This window comes from Xenopus tropicalis, chromosome 1, assembly GCF_000004195.4.
Source record: "Xenopus tropicalis strain Nigerian chromosome 1, UCB_Xtro_10.0, whole genome shotgun sequence".
Taxonomy (NCBI): Eukaryota; Metazoa; Chordata; class Amphibia; order Anura; family Pipidae; genus Xenopus; species Xenopus tropicalis.
The window spans coordinates 144,862,619-144,869,281 of record NC_030677.2 but is presented as its reverse complement, the minus strand read 5'-3'; positions in this window follow the sequence as shown (position 1 = coordinate 144,869,281).

The window sequence follows — 6,663 nt, the reverse complement described above, 5'->3', positions numbered from 1 at the left end:
TGACTGAAGCTTTGATCTCCATGGCTGATGGGAGAAAGGTTTGCCCAGCCTATACTGCTTGGAATCATGAAAGGATAATTTTGGATTCCTTAGGGCTCTGGCACACGGGGAGATTAGTCGCCCGTGACAAATCTCCCTTTTCACGGGCGACTAATCTCGCCAAAATGCCATCCCACTTGTGAAAATGTAAATCGCTGGTGGGATGGCATACGTGGTGGCTCGATTTTAGTGAAATCATGGAAGTTGCCTTTAGAGGAAACCTCTCATCTTTCTTATCTTGACGTAGGAATGTTGATTTACTTGCTGAAGCCTTGTAGATGATTTGATTAAGACACTCACAAAAAAGGAGGTTCCCCTTGAAAGAAAGTGAGCACAAGCTGTGTTTAGAGTGGGAATTTGCATGTCAGTGATGCAGTCATAGAGCTCTTCTCACAGCCACGGCCAGTCCCATAGACTTGGCAACAAATGTCACCCCATCCGAAGAATCTTTGAATGTAAAGTCATTCACTGTTTTAACATCTTGAATGAGGTCTAGGATCTTGTCTCTCTCCACGCCAGTTTTAATGGCATTCTCTATGTCAGAAATCCAGATAAAGTAGCCACTAAGGTCTCGCATCCATACCTCCAACCTATAAAACTATTTTAAGATGGCTTCCTGTCTTCTTTTCATTGGGTCTTTAAATGAGAAGCCCTCATCCACTGAACGTGTGGTAAACCTGGCTACCCTGGTGATGGCAGTGTCAACTTTTGGTACAGGTACTCAATGACTGATATCATATTCAGCAAAGGGGTACATCTTTTTTAGACGTTTGAATTCCCCACGTTTTTCCCACTAATGAAGTAGCACATAGGAAATGACTCTGTGAACTGGAAACACTTGACTTCTTTTGCCTCCTGGCATGAATATTTTATCTGAGGAGGGTCTTCACCATCCAGGTCTAGTGTGGCTCTCATGTATTTGATAAATGGTTCTATGAACTCGATATTAAATGAAGTGGTCTTAAAATTATCTGCTTCTGAATTAGAAATGGAAACTTCACCCTCAGAAGTACCCAAGAATCTAGGTTCCTCAAAACCTCTAGCCTGGGTTCCATAGACTTTCCACTGTCCAAGTTACGCATGACTTTGTCAGTCACATAGAAGCCACATATTGTTTGAAAGTAGATTCAGCCAATCCATCATGTTAACCATTTTGTCAGAGGTGGAGCCACCACTGTCAGACCAATGGCACTTCATGCACACTCCTTCCTGGGAGTTTCGTGTCTGCTGAGTTAGGTGCCAAACAAAGAAGGTGCATACGCCACCCACACAGGATCAGCATTGCAACTTATTGCATTAATGGCAACAGATGGCCACAAACCCGCAGGCTTCTCCTGCAGCTTGCACAAAATAAAGATCTCGGCTTCAGGAACTTTAGCAAAATAAGAGCTACTCTGCTGGTATACAAAGAGGGTATTTTCACAACAGGAAGAAAGAGATGGGGGCATTGGGAAGGGAAGTCCTTTTATGTTGTAATTTCCTGTACCTTCCTCATGGCAGGGGGAATTAACCTTTGGCACCCACTGACATGTGGAAGGAACAGGAAAGCCCAGTTTTTGGAACGGACTGTTTGGTTTAAAACCTCCTGCCTGGTTTGTACCTGTTGAAAAACCAAACAAATCCCAGTGCATCACACAATGTGTGACTTCATAACCTCATAACCCAAATGGCACTGCAACTGTCACCTCCCCATCCTTAAAGTTCGGCCCCTTTGTCTGAATTTGGTTGCTGGCAAAGGTGGCATCGCCAAGGTCCCCCCCACACCCCCAGCTCTGCCACCAGAGTTATATATTTTTTTATTTTCTATAAGTTTTATTGTTTTATAACAGCAAAATAAACATTTTCATGTTACAAAAATCAAGTTGCATATTTACTGTATATAACAGATAATGTTATTGTATCTGTGTATTTTTGGTGCTTTGTATCAGCTCCAACAATAGCATTTGCATATATGTTTCAATAAAAATAAAATAAAAGGAAAGTAGGTAAAGAAAGTTTAAATAATAGCAGAGGAATATTGTTAAATATAATTCAATTTAAGAAACACTTGACTGCTACTTCATTAAGCAGATAAGAGGGGAGTAGGAAGAGTCCCTCCAAATCTATAGTCTATCCATGGTTGCCATATTTTAAGCAATAATGGGTATTTATCTAGTGTGATTTTCATCATATCATATCCAGTCAATTTTGGTCTTACGTAGGTTGTAATTTATAGAAGGGAACTTCCAAGATCTTGCTAAAACTTGTCTTGCAGCTAAAAATATCTGGTTCATTGATTTCCTTTGTATATTTGTCAGCCCTTGAGCTGGTGCTCCCATTAATGCAACATATGGGTCTCTTCAGAAATTAGCGTTTAAGACTGCAAATATCAAGTTGTATACCCATATCCAATATCTAATTGCTTGTGGACAAGTCCACCATGTATGGGCCATAGTCCCTGATGTAGAACATCCCCTAACCTAAAACATCTCTCGCTAGCATTTGGATATATCTTTCTCGCAGATAATCAAGGGTAAATGGGCCTCTCACTGTGAGTACATTTTTACTCTGGTAAGGTTTTGATCTATCCACCATTGAAAAAAAGGAGTTTGGTGACCCGGGATGAATTGGGGATGCTTAAATAATGGTGCTACTGGAGTATGAGGAGAGCTTAACTTATATAGTGCTGTTTAAGTATCCAGATTTTGAAAGAGTGTCGCAAAGTTGGGCTAAATGCTTCACTTGTGTCCAAAGCAAGGATTCTGCAGTGTAAGGGGCCACCATGTTATTTTCTAGATATACCCATAGAGGGGAAACATTGTTGGTATGTAAGAAGGATGCCACCAGAGTTATTAAACAAGAATCTGGCTGCAACAGGTAAGGGTTTTTTCTCTTGTAATTTTTTTCTTACCTTATAGGCACCAAAAGGCCACCCCCCTAAAGCTGCTGCTTTAATGGTATAATACAGTCACCCCTTGTAGTGATCCTAACCCGCCCACTCCCAGCCCGAACCCTACATGATCCTGCTAATCCCCTCTATTTATAGATCCATGCCCGACCTGCCCACTGCTGACGTCACAAAAAGGGTGTGGGCAGGCACGTGCCTTAAAATTAGAGAGCCTGAACTGGGAAGTTGGCAGTGTAAGGTCGCGGGCAGGGAGGGCAAGCAGAGGATCCATGGGTTAACCCCCGGCTCCAGCATGTATTGGGCCGGCCCGAACATCACAAACCCCTTGCTAAATGACATATTTAGTTAATTTTGTAAGGGAAAAGTGCAGGGATCACTGTCATAAAACAAGATATTTGTAAATATTAATGCACAGTTACATTTAATTTCACCAACTTTGAAACACAGGATCACAGAAAATAGTAATTGTAGCTTGTGCTACAATTCTACTGTTTCCCGTATGTCCCTGACTCTAATTACATTATTAGGCCTTATTAGCCATTAGGAGTTATCATCTGTTTACAATTACAGAACTTAAAGGAAAAGTTACCCCAAAAAATGAAAATATTTTAAACTAATGAAAATATAATGTACTGTTGCCCTGCACTGGTAGAAACAAGATGTTTGCTTTAGAAAGACTACTATAATTTACATAAATAAGCTTCTGTGTAGCCAAAAGGATAGCCATTCAAGCCGGAATTCATGCCTAAGGGGCCAATTCACCGAAAAAGGCCGAAAAAACGAGTGTTATGCACTAAAAATGTTATCACTTCTTATATTTTGAGAATTAACGATCGATTCACAAAAAGGACACTTGTCTGAATTAAGAAGCGATTTTATTGTCGTTACTTATGTTGCAATGACATATTTTTAAGCGTTATTTTAAAGCATGCAATATATTTATGAGTTATTGTGTAGCACGCGATATTAGCGCACGCTACTACGCACGTAACCAAGGCAACGTGAAAATGTGGGCTGTGACACTCCACCATATATCCCTCCAACTTGCTGAAAACTTCCTGTGGTGAAAAAAATGAAGGGAGCACAGAAGTTTGACAATGTCAGGAACAGCGTGGCTTCTGCGTGTTAGTGGCTGCAGGTAAGGCTCCAGTACCTCGTACAGGCTATAGATTGCTTCTCTATTTAACCTATAGCGCCTCACTATTTCCTCCTCTGTTAATCCCTCTAGAGTTGATCTTTCCCTAAAAGCTCAAGGATGCATCACTCTAGGACTATATATTAGCACTGATTATCGCCATATTTCAGGCTTTTAACACTTCAAATATGTCTGTGAATTATACGTTAGTAGGAATTCTATGAGATAATTATCGCAATGCGATGGACATAATGCTTTGCAATAATGCTTTTTTGCGCATGCGATACGGGTAGTAAAGCATGCGAAATTACTTTAATGAATTGGTACTTAATTAACTAACACTTTTAACGCATAAAACTATGCGTTAACTGTTTACGACCTTTTGTTAATCGGCCCCTTAGGCTTGATAAAAGGCTGGTGGTAAGGCCAAAATGAAGCCTAATTTAACCACAATAAAATACTGTTTTTTTATCTCACCATACACCTTGAACTTTTGTTTGTCTCATATTTAGTATGTTTTATTGGATTTTAGATTTGTTGTTTGTCTACAATCCTAAACTCTGAGGGCTCTGGTACACGGGGAGATTAGTCGCCCGCGAGCAGGGAGTTTTGCCGCGGGCGACTAATCTCCCCGTGTACCAGAGCCCTGACTGTGCTTTTGACCCTTTTCTATTGTATACATAAGGCAAACTGGATGTCATACGGCATTGTGTAGAAGGATGATTAGGGCCACCTTGGTATCGTGTGTAAGCCACTGCAATCACATGAAACCTATATATGCGCTTTGGGTCCCACTGGAGAAAATCGCTTTACAAATGTTTGTTGTTGTTGTTGTATATCATACTGGGGTATGACATATTTTCAATTAATCTTTTGCACAATTTGATGGTTTACTGAGCTAAATTTATGTTAGTTGACATAACATTGCATTTGTCAGTGAAAATGATCTTTATTGTTTAATAAATAAGCTTCCAGATCAAAATTTACAGAGGGCCTTTTCATTTTCACCTTTTAATTTTTATGTTTAGCAGACCACATTTTTACCTAATAGTAACAATATTGCTTTAAGCATTTGAAATTCAGTATTTCCTCATTATATAAGATGAAGAAAAACTTAGTGGCTAGGAAAGCTGAGACAGCACAATGTCTTGTTTCACTTATATGTTGAGCCATTAAAATGTATCACTTCTGGCACTCTGGGACCTTCATTGATCATATATAGATAGTACAGAGTTCATGAATGATTTATGCTGCCAGATTACATTAGAATCAATGCAAACCTATATTTTGTATATGTATTTCTTGCAGGATATTTCCATTAATCTCTGTGTTTTCTGCCAAACTGCAGTGGCAATGTGAATTAAATTGGACTTTCATTGCCCTTTCAACCTATATGGAAAATAAATTTATTAGACATTCAATACATTTCAGTTGATTTAGTTCCCTTTTAAAGGACCATTAACAACAAAAATAATTGCATTTAACTATGCTATACTGTTACCCTCCACTGGTAAAAAATGTATATTTCAGTTTATAAATAAGCTCCTGTGTAATCACGAGGGTATTCATTAAAGCGGGGCTGTAGCACATATGTTATATATATCAGATAACACACACGTGTAGAATGTTACACGTGTTTGTGTTTACAGCATGCAGAAGTCAAATATTTTTATACAGAACTATAGAATGAATTATAGAACTATTGAATGAAAACCTCATGTTGTCATAACCATGCAGCAAGTAATATTGATTGTAATTTGAATAAAGCTGGGTGCAGATCTGCAATTGTTTTCAGATTCTTATGAAATTAATGATATGAATTACTCACTCATATTCATTTTACATGCTTAATGTGTTGTTCCTTGGTCAACTGGATCGGAGCTGCAACATACTTTGCTTTTGGTCAAACAAATCAAGTTAAAAGTCTGATCAGTTTGATCATATGGCTACAAATATACTGTTTTTTGATGTTTGGTTGCCATAAGTACTTGTTAGTGATATCACAACATGAGATGTACCTAGGTGGTGTTTTTAGATTATGAATTGTTTTAGCATATTTTATTTAAAGTCAAGTTTTATTGTACTCTAAACTTGGGCAGCTAGAAGGTGGGAAGGTGCAATTTTACAGAATTGCTTTCAGGGTTTCTTCTACTTCCCTACATTTGGTCACAAAATTGCACTTTGTTCACTGCACCTGTGGATGTACACAGGGGCGGGCCAAGCCGACCGGGCGCCCTAGGCAACGATTAGATCGGTCATTGCCTCCGCCGCTAATGACAAGCGGCGGAGGCAATGACAAAGTAGCACTAGGGGTAGGCAGGAGAGGCTCCTGCCTGGCGCCCCCCAATCGTTGCGCCCTAGGCAGCTGCCTCTTCTGCCTACCCCTAGTTCCGGCCCTGGATGTACATGTGCCCTAATGGCCTTTTTGGCTGAGTGCAGAGGATTTCTTTTCCTTCTCTCTCTCTCTCTCTCTCTCTCTCTCTATATATATATATATATATATATATATATATATATATATATATATATATATATATCTTGCTATCTTGCTTGTAATCTTAGTGTACTGCTTCAGTTGCTTTGTATTTTTATTGTCTCGTAA